The sequence below is a fragment of the Hyaena hyaena genome, unplaced genomic scaffold, assembly GCF_003009895.1.
Source record: "Hyaena hyaena isolate Hyena2069 unplaced genomic scaffold, ASM300989v1 scaffold_960, whole genome shotgun sequence".
In the NCBI taxonomy this organism is placed as follows: Eukaryota; Metazoa; Chordata; class Mammalia; order Carnivora; family Hyaenidae; genus Hyaena; species Hyaena hyaena.
The window spans coordinates 439,034-453,539 of NW_024081589.1; the positions used below are offsets into that span (position 1 = coordinate 439,034).

The 14,506-nt window shown below is 36.8% G+C and overlaps 1 protein-coding gene across 1 annotated transcript in view; it reads left to right on the plus strand.

The window, feature by feature from the left end:
• CCNB3 (cyclin B3) overlaps positions 1-14,506 on the plus strand; it is a 59,836-nt gene that overhangs the window by 30,914 nt on the left and 14,416 nt on the right. The window lies entirely within an intron of this gene.

The following is a 14,506-nucleotide window of genomic DNA, read 5'->3' on the forward strand; positions in this document are numbered from 1 at the left end:
AGTGCCCTCCTCCATGCCCATCACCCCCCTTCCCCTCCCCCCGACACCCATCAGTCCTCCATTTGTTCTCAACATGTAAGAGTCTCTCATGGTTTGCCTACCTCCCTCTCTCCCCGATTTCCCCCCTTCTTCTCCCCCACAGTCCTCCATTAAGTTCCTCCTAATCCTCCTAATCCTCCTATACGTGCAAACATATGGTAAATGTCCTTCTCTGCCTGACTTATTTCGCTCAGCATAACAGCCTCAAGTTCCATCCATGTTGCTTTGTAAGCATGACCACCACAGTTGAGGTACAGGACTGTTCATTACTACAAAGATCCTTCATGTTACCCCTTTATATCAACAGTCATTTTCCTCCACTCACCTTAGTATCCCTGGAAACTCCTAATTACTTCATGTCTATAATTTGTAGTTTCATAAATATTATATAGGTGGAATCATACAGTACATAACTTTTTGAGATTGGCTTTTGTTATTCACCATAATTCCTTTGAGATCCACCTGTAGTGTGTAAGAGTTTTAGTTGCTCTGTTTCCTTGTCAGCACTTGGTATTAGAATTTTTTTTTTATTTTAGCCATGTAACAAATGGGTAGAGGAATCTTGCCATAGTTTTATTTTTACTTTTTTTTGTTGACTTAAAAAAATAAATTCAAGTTAGTTAACATATAGTGCAGTATTGGTTTTGGGAGTAGAATTTAGTGATTCATCACATAAATAAAACACCCCGTTCTCATCCCAAGTACCTCCTTAATGCCTATCATCCATTTAGCCCACCTCCCTCTCCTCCAGCAACCCCCAGTTTGTTCTCTCTGTTTAACAGTCTCTTAGGGTTTGCCTCCCTCTCTATTTTTATTTTAGTTTGTTTTTCCTTCCCTTCCCATATTTTCATGTTTTGTTTCTTAAATTCCACATATGGGTGAAATCATATATTTGTTTTGTCTTTCTCTGACTGACTTATTTTGCTTAACATAATAACTCTAGTTCTATCTTCATTGCTTCAAAAGGCAAGATTTCATTTTCCATTGCTGAATAATATTACATTGTGTGTACACACCACATTTTCTTAATCCATTCATCAGTCAGTAGACATTTGAGTTCTTTCCATAATGTGGCTACTGTTGATAGTGCTGCTATAAACATTAGGGTGCATGTGCCCCTTCAAAATAGCATTTTTGTATCCTTTGAATAAATACCTAGGAGTGTAATGCTAGATCATAGGGTAGTTCCATTTTTAATTTTTAATATTTTTTTATTTATTTCTAGGAGAGAGAGAGAGAGAGAGAGACAGCATGAGCAGGGTAGGGTCAGAGAGAGAGGGAGATACAGACTCTGAAATAGGCTCCAGGCTCTGAGCTGGCAGTCAGCACAGAGCCCGACGCGGGGCTCAAACCCACGAACCGCGAGATCATGACCTAAGCGAAAATCGGACGCTTAACTGACTAAGCCACCCAGGTGCCCCTCTATTTTTAATTTTTTGAGGAAACTCCATACTGTTTACCGGAGTGGCTGCACTAGTTTGCATTCCCACCAACAGTGCAAAAGTGTTTCCCTTTCTCCACATCCTCGCCAACATCTGTTGTTTCCTGAGTTGTTAATTTTAGCCATTCTACCAGGTATGAGGTGGTATCTCATTGTGGTTTTGATGATGGGTCATGATGAGTATCTTTTCAGGTGTCTGATAGCCATCAGTATGTCTTCTTTGGAAAAGTGTCTGTTCATGTCTTCCACTTATTTCTTCACTGGATTATTTTGTTTTTTGGGGTATTGAGTTTGATGAGTTCTTTATAGATTTTGGATACTAACCCTTTATCTGATATGGCATTTGCAAATATCTTCTCCCATTCATTCAGTTGCCTTTTAGTTTTGTTGATTGTTTCCTTTGCTGAGCAGAAGTATTTTATCTTGATGAGATCCCAGTAGTTTAATTTTTCTTTTGTTTTCTGTGCCTCTGGAGACATGTCTAGTAAGAAGTTTCTGTGGCTGAGGTCAACGAGGTTGTTGCCAGTTTTCTCCTCTAGGGTTTTGATGGTTTTCTGTCTCATGTTTAGGTCTTTCATCCATTTTGAATTTATTTTTGTTTATGGTGTAAGAAAGTGGTCCAGTTTCATTCTCCTGCCAGTCACTATCCAGTTTTCCCAACACCATTTGCTGACGAGACTGTCTTTTTTTCCATTGGATATTCTTTCCTGCTTTGTTGAAAATTACTTGGCCATACATTTCTGGGTCCATTTCTGAGTTTTCTGTTCCATTGATATCTGTGTCTGTTTTTGTGCCAATACCATGCTGTTTTGATTATTACAGCTTTGTAATACAGCTTGAAGTCCAGAATTGTGATGCCTCCAGCTTTGGTTTTCTTTTTCAACATTACTTTGGCTATTTGGGGTCTTTTCTGGTTCCATGCGAATTTTAGTATTGTTTACTCTAACTCTGTGAAGAATATTGCTGTTATTTTGATAGGGATTGCATTGAATGTGTAGATTTTTTGGGTAACATAGACATTTTAATAATGTTTATTCTTCTAATCCATGAGCATGGAATGTTCTTCCATTTCTCTGTGTCGTCTTCCATTTCTTTCATAAGCATTGTATAATTTTCAGCCAACAAATCTTTTACCTCTTTGGTTAGGTTTATTCCTAGGTATCTTATGGTCTTTTGTGCAATTGTAAATGGGATCGATTCCTTGATTTCTCTTTCTGCTACTTAGTTATTGGTGTATAGAAATGCAACCAATTTCTATATGTTAATTTTATATGCTGTGACATTGATGAATTCGTTTGTCAGTTTTAGCAGTTTTTTGGTGTTTTAAGTTTTCCACGTAGAATATCATGTCATCTGCAAAGTGTGAAAATTTGACTTTTTCCTTGCCAATTTGTATGCCTTTTATTTTCTTTTTGTTGTCTGATTGCTGAGGCTAGGATTTCAAGTACTATGTTGAACAACAGTAGTGAGAGAGGACATCTCTGTCCTGTTCCTGATGTTAGGGGGAAAGCTTTCAGTTTTCCCCTATTGACGATGATATTAGCTGTGAGTCTTTCATAAGTGGCCTTTATGATACTGAGGTATGTTCATTCCTTCTGTCCCAGTTTTCTTGAGGGTTTTTTATCAAGAAAGGATGTTGTATTTTGACAAATGCTTTTTCTGCATCTATTGAGAAAATCATGTGGTTCTCATCTATTCTTCTATTAACGTGGTATATATCATGTTGATTGAGTTGCAGATATTGAACTACCCCTACTGCTCAGGAATAAATCCCACTTGATTGTGGTGAATAATTCTTTTAATGTATTGTTGGATTTGATTTGCTAGCATCTTGTTGAGAATTTTTGCACTATTTTTCCAAATAGTCTGTAATTCTCCTTTTTAGTGGGGTCTTTGGTTTTGGAATCAAGGTAATGCTGGCCTCATAGAATGAGTTTGGAAGTTTTCCTGCCATTTCTATTGTTTTGAACAGTTTCAAAACAATAGGTATTAACTCATCTTTAAATGTTTGGCAGAATTACCCCCAGGAAGCCATCTAGCCCTGGACTCTTGTTTATTGGGAGATTTGTGATTACTCCTTCAATTTCTTTACTAGTTATGGGTCTGTTCAAATTTTATATTTCTTCATGTTTCAGTGTTTGTAGTTTATATGTTCCTAAGAATATTTCTTCCAGATTGCCCAATTTTTTGGCATATAATTGCTCATAATATTCTCTTATAATTGTTTGTATTTCTGCGGTATTGGTTGTGATCATTCCTCTTTCATTTGTGATTTATTTGGGTCTTTTTTCTTTTTGATAATTCTGGTTAGGGATTTATCAATTTCATTAACTCTTTCAAGGAACCAGCTCCTACTTTCAGTGATATGTTCTACTATTTTTATTTATTTCGATATCATTGATTTCTGCTGTAATCTTTATTACTTCCCCTTTTCTGCTGATTTTTGGCTTTATTTGCTGTTCTTTTTCTAGCTCCTTAGGTGTAAGGTTAGTTTCTATATTTGAGACATTTCTTCCTTCTTTAGGAAGGCCTGGATTGCTGTATATTTCCCACATATGACTACCTTTGCCACATCCCAAAGGGTTTGGACTGTCATGTTTTCATTTTTGTTGACTTCCATGTACTGTTTTGTTTCCTTTTTTAATTTCTTGGTTAACCCATTCATTCCTTATTAGGATGTTCTTTACTGGTGTTTGTGGTCTTTCCAAATTTTTTCTTATGGTTGACTTCAAGTTTTATAATATTGTGGTCTGAAAATATGCATGGTATGATCTCAATATTTTTGTACTTGTTGAGGGCTGATTTGTGACCCAGTATGTTATCTATTCTGGAGAATGTTCATGTGCACTCAAAAAGAATGTGTATTTTCCTGTTTTAGAATGAAATGTTCTCAATATATCTGTTAAGTCGATCTAGTCCAGTGTGTCATTCAAAGCTATTGTTTCCTTGTTGATTTCCTCCTTAGATGATCTGTCCATTGGTGTAAGTGGGTTGTTAAAGTTTCCTATCATTATTGTATTATTATCAATGAGTTCCTTTATTTTTGTTATAATTGATTTATATATTTGGGTGCTCTCAAGTTGGGTGCATGAATATTTACAGTTGTTAGATCTTCTTTGTGAATAGACCCCTTCATTATGATATAATGCCCTTCTTCATCTCTAGTTAATGGTCTGTGTTTTAAAATCTAGTTTGTCTGATATAAGCATGGCTATTCCAGCTTTAATTTGACATCCATTAGCATAATAGATGGTTCTCCATCCTCTCACTTTCAGCCTGCATGTGACTTTAGATCTAAAATGAGTCTCTTGTAGTTAGTATATAGATAATCTTATTTTTTAATCCATTCTGATAACCTGTGTCTTTTGATTGGAGCATTTAGTCCATTGACATTTAGAGTGAGTACTGAAAAATATGAATTTATTTCCATTGTGTTGCCTGTAGAGTTGGAGTTTCTCGTGATGTTCTCTGGTCCTTTTTTTTTTTTTTAATTTTTTTTAAATGTTTTTTATTTATTTCTAGGAGAGAGAGAGAGACAGCGTGAACAGGGGAGGGTCAGAGAGAGAGGGAGTCACAGACTGAAACAGGCTCCAGGCTCTGAGCTGGCAGTCAGCACAGAGTCCGACGCGGGGCTCAAACCCACGAACCGCGAGATCATGACCTGAGCGAAAGTCGGACGCTTAACCGACTAAGCCACCCAGGCGCCCCTTCTCTGGTCCTTTCTAGTCTTTGTTGCTTTTGGTAATTTTTTGTTTTGTTTTTCTTACACTTGAAGAGTCCCCCTTCAAATTTCATGCAGGGCTGGTTTAGTTGTCACATATTCCTTTAGTTTTTGTTTGTCTGGGAAGCCATTTATCTCTCTTATTCTTTTTTTGTATTAAATTTTTTTCTTTTTTCTTTTTTTTAATATTTTTTATTTCTAGGAGAGAGAGAGAGAGAGAGAGAGAGAGAGAGACAGCGTGAGCAGGGGAGGGTCAGAGAGAGAGGGAGACACAGTGAAAGAGGCTCCAGGCTCTGAGCTGGCAGTCAGCACAGAGCCCGACGCGGGTCTCGAACCCACGAACAGCAAGATCATGACCTAAGCGAAAGTCGCACGCTTAACTAACTAAGCCACCCAGGGGCCCCTGTATTAAAAATTTTTTAATGTTCATCTTTGAGAGAGAGACAGACTATGAGGGGGATGGGCAGAGAGAGAGGGAGACACAGAAACCAAAAGCAGTCTGAGCTATCAGCAAAGAGCCCAATGCAGGGCTCAGATTCATGAACTGTGTGATCATGACCTGAGCCAAAGTCTGACACTTAACCAAATGAGCCACTCAGGTGCCCCTCTCCTTCTATTTTGAGTGATGGACTTGCTGGATAAAGAATTCTTGGCTGCATATTTTTCCCATTCAGCATGTTGAATATATTCTGACACTCTTTTCTGGCCTGCCAATTTTCTGTGGACAGAAATGCTACAAATCTGATCTGTCTTCCCTTGTAGGTTAAGGACTGATTTTCCTTGCTGCTTTCATGATTCTTTCCTTGTCTGTGTATTTTGTGAACTTGACTATGATATGCTTTGGTGATGGTTGGTTTTTGTTGAATTTTATGGGAGTTCTCTGTGCTTCTGGATTTTGATGTCTGTGTCCTTCCCCAGACTAGTGATGTTTTTAGCTATAGTTTGCTCACATAAGCCTTCTGCTCCTCCTTCTCTCTCTCCACCTTCTGGGACTCCTATGATATGAATGTTATTACTCTTTAATAAGTCACTGAGTTCCCTAAGTTTTGTATCATGATCTTTTGCCTTTGTTTCCCTCTTTTTTTCAGCCTCATTATTTTCCATAATTTTATCTTCTATATCACCTATTTGCTGCTCTGATTGGTCTAACCTCACTGTCATGGCATCCATTTGAGATTGCATCTCAATTATAGCATTTTAAATTTTGGCCTGACTAGATTTTAGTTCTCTTATCTCTGCAGAAAGGGATTCTCTGGTTTCTTCTGTGCTTTTTTCAATCCTGGCTAGTATTCTTAGAATCGTGGCTTTAAATTTTACTTCAGAAATCTTACTTGTATCTGTGTTGATTAAATCCCTGGCTGTCTTTCCTTCTTGTTCATTCTTTTGGGATGAATTCCTACATCTTTTCATTTTGTTGGATGAAAAAAAATTAATAAAATAAATTAAAATTAAAAACAAAACAAAAAATTCAAATAAGGGAATCTAGATCCTAGGTGTGTTTTGGTCTCCTTAGTAAGAGAAGCTTGATAGAAAAGAGAAAAAAAAAACAATTAAAAAAAATTAAAAATTTTTAAATAATAAAATAGGATAAAATCAAATTAAAAAATTTGATCTTTCTGTATCCAAGAATGAAAAAGAAAAGGGAAAAAAACAAGATAAAAAGAGAAGCAAAGAAAATGAACAAACAAACAAGTAAAAGAAAGAAACCCAAATTAAGCTAGATCCAGTTTCCCCTGGAACTGAACCTTTGTAGCACACTATGATCTGTAGACTAAGAGGGTGGAAAGGATTTGTGCTGGTCTTCTGGGGGATGTGTCTGGATGGCATAGGTGGGCGGGGCTTGATGTAACAGCTCCATTTTCCACTTGGTGCACTGCTTAGCTCACTGAGGTTGACCAGTGTGGGTGTGCTAGAAGTGAAAATTGCTTCACCCCACCCTCTAGTCTCTGGAGCGGGAATTTCGTGCCCTCACAGATGCATGATCAATCACCCCTCTTTTGTCTCAGGGTTCCATCTGCTCCCTACCTTTACCCTGTCTGTGTCTAAGCTGTCTGCCTGCCAGGCAGTGCCTCCCCCCAGAGTTTTATCTCAGATAGGATTGTGTTTCAAAATCTCACACTTCAAAAACCCCCTGACCCCTGCCTCAGACCCATGCTGATCCTCTGGGGGAGAGTCTCTCCAAGCAGTGGCTGGTACTGATTTGTCCCAGAAAGCATACACATGACCATGGAGTGGCAGAGACTCAGAGTTTATGGTAAATTACAACACAGCTGGCATGAGATTTTGCTACCCTCAGCAGATGTCTTTGTTCCTATACCAGTAAAAGTGGCAGCTTTCTGGGGCCTACCAGGACTTTTGCCTGTGGAAAGGCCATCTCTCCTATACCTAATGCACTCTAAGTAGGGGAACTGCTTCTCCTCCTGTGGCTCCCTCACTAGAGCACTACCAGACACTGAGCTCCAAAACTTCATATTCTTTGCTCCACTATTTATACAAAACTGGCAGTATTGAAACCCTCTCCTGTTTCTCCCTTCAGTGGTTTTGGGGAACAGATTTCTTGTTTTCAAGTATTTCCTCTCTTTATTTCTTTCTCTCTAGCTTTTTGGGGAAGTGCTTTTCCTATGCACTCCTGACAAGCTGCACTCTCTTTCCCCCTTTCTCTTTCTCTCTGTCCTCTGCCACAAAAATGGCTCCCTACCTGTCACAAACTTTGAGTCTGGAGTTCTCTGTAGTCCAGCAAGTTAGCAGATGCAGAATTAAATCCGAGAGAGGCTAATGTCCGGAGGGGAGACAAGAGCCCCTAGTACGGGTCCTTGCTCCGTTTTTATTAGGATCAGAAGGCTTACAAACGTGGTGGATGTGCAGAAAGAGACAATGAAACAGTGAACATTAACTCGTGTGTGAGAAAAAGGGGGTTTCGAAGATATACAGTGTTAGGGGTTTGGGTTGATGCAAAACAAAATCATGGGTCTGTTTATCTTAACTTGCCTAGGAGATAAGGCAGATAGAGAGTTAACAAAGCACCTTTGTTTTGCCAATATTTAAAAAAAATTCTTTTTACATTTATTTATTTTTGAGAGAATGAGACAGAGCACAAGCGGGGAAGGGGCAGAGAGAGTAGGTGATACAGAATTTGAAGCAGGCTCCAGGCTCTGAGCAAGCGTTCAGCACAGATGCGGGACTCAAACCCACAAACGGTGAGATCATGACCTGAGCTGAAGTCAGTGACTTAATTGACTAAACCACCTAGGTGCCCCTCTTTTGCTCATTAGCTCTGCTCCGGGCAGTGTTACCCTGCCATGGTGGTCTATAACCCTGTTTATTTAGGTTTTCTTTCGTCTCTGTCTTTTTACCATATCAATCTCATACATGTTTTGTATGCCAAAAATTTTAAATTTCTTGTAGCTGTTGTAAATGATATTTTTAAATATTTGTTTTCCATTTGGTATACTGCGAGTATGAAATATTGGTATTTGTATGTTGACCTTGTATTCTATGACCTTGATACAATTGTTAATTCTTTTCTATTTGTTGTTGTTGATGTTATTATTATTATTAACATACCTACCTATAAGTTAGGTAGAATATAGTTCAATAATGATTTTAGGAGTAGAATCCAATGATTCATCCCCTACATGTAACACCTAGTGTTCATCCCAGCAAGTATTTTCCTTAATTCCTCTTGCCCATTTAGCCCATTCCCCCTACCCACAGCCCCTCTAGCAACCCTCAGTTTGTTTTATATGTTTAAGAATCTCTTATGTTTTGTCTCCATCTCTGTTTTTATATTATTTTTGCTTCCCTTACCTTATGTTCAACTATTTTGTATCTTAAATTCCACATGAGTGAAGTCATGTGATATTTGTCTTTCTCTGACTGATTTCACTTAGCATAATACACTCCAGTTCTATCCATGTTGCTGGAAATGGCAAGATTTCATTCTTTTTGATCGCCAAGTAATACTCCATTGTGTGTGTGTATGTGTGTGTGTGTGTGTGTATATATACACCACATTTTCTTTATCCATTCATCCGTTGATGGACATTTGGGCTCTTTGCATACTTTGACTCTTGTCAGTAGTGCTGGTATAAACATTGGGGTGCATGTGCCCCTTGGAAACAGCACATCTTTATCCGTTTGATGAATACCTAGCAGTACAATTGCTGGGTCATAGGGTAGTTCTATTTTTAATTCTTTTGAGGATCCTTCTTACTGTTTTCCAGAGTGGCTGCACCAGTTTGCATTCCCACCATCAGTGCAAACGGGTTCCTCTTTCTCCGCATCCTTGCCAATCTCTATTGCCTGAGTTGTTAAATTTAGCCATTCTACCAGGTGTGAGGTGGTATCTCATTGTGGTTTTGATGATGGGTAATGATGAGTATCTTTTCATCTGTCTGTTAGCCATCAGTATGTCTTCTTTGGAAAAGTGTCTATTCATGTCTTTTGCCCATTTCTTCACTGGATTGTTTGTTTTTTGGTATTGAGTTTGATAATTTCTTTATATATTTTGGATGCTAATCCTTTATCTGATATGTCATTTGCAAATATCTTCTCCCATTCTCTTTTAGTTTTGTTGATTGTTTCCTTTGCTGTGTCCCAATAGTTCATTTTTATTTTTGTTTCTCTTGCCTCTGGAGATGTGTTGAGTAAGAAGTTGCTGCAGCTGAGGTCAAAGAGGTTTTTGCCCACTTTTTCCTTTAGGATATTGATGGCTTCCTGTTTTATGGTTAGGTCTTTCATCCATTTTGAGTTTATTTTTGTGTATGGTGTAAGAACAGCAATATGCAGAAGATTGAACCTGGACCACTTGTTAATTTTGGGGAGATCTTTTTTTTATATATATTTCTTGAAATTAGCTACATAGATGATTATGTCATTTGCAAATGGGAACAATTTTATTTCTTCCTTTCTAATATCCATGCTTTCAATTTCATTTTTGTCTTTTATTGCACTGCATAGCATTTCTATTATGATGTTGAGTAGAAGCAGTAAAAGTGGACAACCTTAACTTGTTCCTGATCTGAGGAAGAAAGCAGTTACTCCTTCACCACTAGCATGATCTTAACTAGAGAGTTTTTGTCCATACCCTGGATCATGTTGAGAAATTGACTTTTCTTTCCCAGTCTGCTGATGTATATTTATCATTAATGGATGTTGAATTTTGTCAAATTCTTCTTCCCCATATCTACTGATATAATTTTATTTATTTTAGAATATTAATATGGTAGATTACATTGATTTTCAAATATTGAAGCAGTCTCCTGCGATAAACCCCAGTTGGTCCTAGTGTGTATTCTTTTTATTTATTGTCGGATTTTATTTGCTAATATTTTGTTGAGAATTTTTGTATTTATGTTTATGATGGATGTTTCTCTGTAGTTTTCCTTTTTTATACTGTCTTTGGTTTGGAATGAGAATGATACTTTATAAAATAATTTTGAGAGCATCCCCCTCTTCTATTTTCTGGAAGAGATTATAGAATTAATGTTATTTATTCTTTAAATGTTCTGTAGAATTCACAAGTAAAGCTATTGGGGCCTGAAGTTTTCTTTTTTGTTTTCCTGAAAGATTTTAACTAATTTCTTTAATGGTTATAAGATGATTCAAGTTACGTATTTTGTTTCAGATAACATTTGGTAGTTTGTGGTTTTAAAGGAATTGGTCCGTTTCATCTAAGTTGAATTTATATGCATAGAGTTCTTTATGTATTCTATTATTATTCATTCTTTCATTCCTGATATTTGGTAATTTGTGTCTTTTCTCTTTGTTTACAATCTTGCTAGAAGTTTATCAATATTATTGATCTCAAAGAACCAGGTTTTCATTTTTCATTTTCTTTCCGCTCTTCTTTTCAGCTTTTTTTAAAAATTTTTTTAAAATATTTACTGTGGGGGGAGAGAGAGAAAGAAAACAGGGAAGGAGAGAGAGAGGGAGGGATACACAGAATCCGAAGCAGACTGCAGGCTCTGAGCTGTTAGCACAGAGCCTCATGCAGGGCTCAAACTCATGAACCACAAATCATGACTTGAGTTGAAGTCAGACAGTTAACCAGCTGAGCCACCCAGACACCTCTCTGTTTTCAGTTTTATTGGTATCTGCTCCAATTTCTATATTTTCCTTTCCTCTTGCTTTGGGTTTGATTTGTTCTTTTTCTAGTTTCTTAAAGTAGAAACTTAGGTTATTGATTTAAGGCATTTCTTCTTTTTTAATATAAGCAGTTAATGGTATAAATTTCTCCCTAAGAACTGCTTTAGCTGCATGCTACAGATTTTGGGAGACATCCTCTTTTTTTTTTATTAAGGAAATTTTGCTATCTTTTGTTTAAATTTATTTATTTTGAGAGAGAGAGACCATGTGTGCAAGTGGGGGAGGGGCAGGGAGAGAGAGGGAGGGAGAGAGAGAGAATCCCAAGCAGATCTATACTGTCAGTGCAGAGTCCGATATGGGGCTCCAACTCATGAACTGCTAGATCATGACCTGAGCTGAAGTCAGATGCTTAACTGACTGAGCCACCCAAGGCACCTTGGGAGACATTCTCTTTGATCCTTGGACTATTTAGTTTTTGTTTAACTTCCAAGTGTTTCGAGGGTTCACTGTTATTTTTCTGTTATCAATTCTAGTTTAATTCCATTGTGGTCAAGGAAAACATTATGATTTCAATTCTTTAAAAATTTTCAAGGGTTATCACTCAGGATATGGTCTGTCTTAGTGATTGTTCCATGTGCACTCGAAAAAATGTGTATATTGTTGCTATTGGAGTATTCTATAAAAGTCAGTTGGATCCAGTTGGTTAATGTTGTTAATTTCTTCATTATCCTTGTTTTTCTGTGTACTAATTATTCTGTTGCTGAGAAGAGTACTGAAATTTTCAACTATAATTGTGAATTTGTAGATTTCTTTTTCCAGTTTTGTCATTGGTTGCTTTGTGTATTTTGAAAATACAACAGGAACATACACTTTGAAGATTGTTATATCCTCTTTATAGTGTTTTGTGACTTGCTTTTTTCCTCATGTAACAATGTTCATGTAACTGACATCTTTTCTGTTAAATTGACATATTTCTATATCAGTTTTGTTAACTATATAGTATTTCTATTCTTCAAGTGTCATTATTTATTCCACCCCCTATTAATGGACACAAGTTATTTCTAAATTTTGCTCTTAGAAATAACCCTGTCGTGAACATGCATGGGCTTACATTGTAGATAATTGTACTGTTGTTTTTCTGTAATGAATTACTCGGAATAGAAGTATTAGACTAAAGCAATGCACATTTAGAATTTTATACATATAGGCACTGTCCTTCTGAAATATCATGCCCATAGTACTTTTACTGAATGAAAGTGATTATTTTCTCATAATCTTACCAACATAAGGTGTTCTATTTTTTGCCATCTGATGAATGAAAACTTTTAGTGTGTTATTTTAGATTGATGTACAGTAGCATTGGCATTTTAAGTAGTCAGGTCCATCAGTTGTTTTCCTTATGGTTTTAATATTTGTTTCTTGCCTAGAAAAGTCTTATCTAGTCATAATTATATAAAAATTTCTCTGAATTTTTTCTATAACATTTATAGTTTCATGCTCACATTTTAATCTTTTTTTTAAAAAAAATTTAATGTTTTATTTATTTCTGAGAAAGAGAGGCAGCATGAGCAGGGGAGGGTCGGAGAGAGAGGGAGACACAGAATGTGAAGCGGGCTCCAGGCTTTGAGCTGGCTGTTAGCACAGAGCCCAACACAGGGCTTGAACCCACAAACTGTGAGATCATGACCTGAGCCGAAGTCAGACACTTAACTGACTGAGCCACCCAGGTGCCCCTCATATTTTAATCTTTATTAAAATATTTATTAATCTTTATTGGACTTTATTTTTGTTTTGGTGTCAGCACCTATACACTTATTCAGTCACTCTAACACCATTTATTGGTTTTCATTATCCAGTGATTTAAAATGATACATTTTTTATTATGGAGGTATAGTTGGCAAACAATGTTATATTAGTTTCATATGTACAGCACAGTGATTCAACAATCCTGCACTCACCACCATGAATGTAGTCACCATCTCTTACCATGCAGCATTATTACAATATTATTGACTATATTTCCTATGCTGTACTTCTCATCTCTATAACTTTCTTATTTTATAACTAGAAGTTTGGACCTCCTAATCTTTAATCACATATACCTGGGCTTGTTTATGGGTTCCAATTCTGTTCTTTGGTACGTTTGCCTATGCTAATATCAGTAGCATGCTGTTTTTATTATTATGGCTTTGTAATACATTTATTACCCCTTTACTTATTTTACAAAATATTCATCATTGATTTTACACATTAATTCTTTCAGGTAGGCTGTAGAGAAGTTTTGTCAACTTTTCAGAAATAGCCTGTTTGGATTAATTTAGTGAGAATTCACAGATTTCACAGTATCAAACTTTCTGAGCCAGTTATGTTGTGCCTGTTTTACAATTTTTTAAGTTTTAAAAGGTTCTCCTCATATTGGTCACATGTTGACGTGAAAAGGCTTTTCTTGGGTATTGAGAATTTTGTTAATGTTATGAGTGCTATCCTTTGAATTTTTAAATTTATTCATATATTGGGAAAGCAATATTTTTTCTGTATTTATCTTGCATTCATCTACTTTGCTGAACTTGGTAATGGGTTATTGACTTTACTCTTGGATTTGATATGCTTATGCTTTATTTAGAATTTTTGCTTCTGTATTCACAAATAAGATTCCTTTGTAATTGTTTGGTCAAGGACGCTGTGTTTATTAGGTTGTGGTACAGGACTACTCTAGCTTAACATAATTAGAAAAATTTTCCTATAGTACTAAGTTTAACACAGGAATTATTTTCCTTGATGAACTTGCCCACAAAGTTATTGATGCATGTTACCATTTATGTGTGTCATTCTTGGATAACTCTAATTAACACTGATGGTTATTGGCCTACAACGTTTTTTTAAATTTTTATTTATCCTGAGAGAGACAGAGTGAGCAAGCACAGGGGAAGGACAGAGAGAGAGAGAGAGAGAGAGAGAGACAGAATCTGAAGCAGGCTTCAGGCTCTGGGCTGTCAGCACAGAGCTGGACATGGGGCTCGAACGCACAAAGTGCAAGATCTTGACCTGAGCCGAAGTTGGACGCTTAACCAACTGAGCCACCCAGGTGCCCCTGGCCTACTGAGGTTTTATTACTCTTCATGAGTCATTTCTGTAGTTTATGTTTGCTTTAAAAAAATCATCTGTTTTTGAGAGAGAGAAAGTTGGGGAGGCAGAGAGAGAGAAAGAGAGAGAAAGAG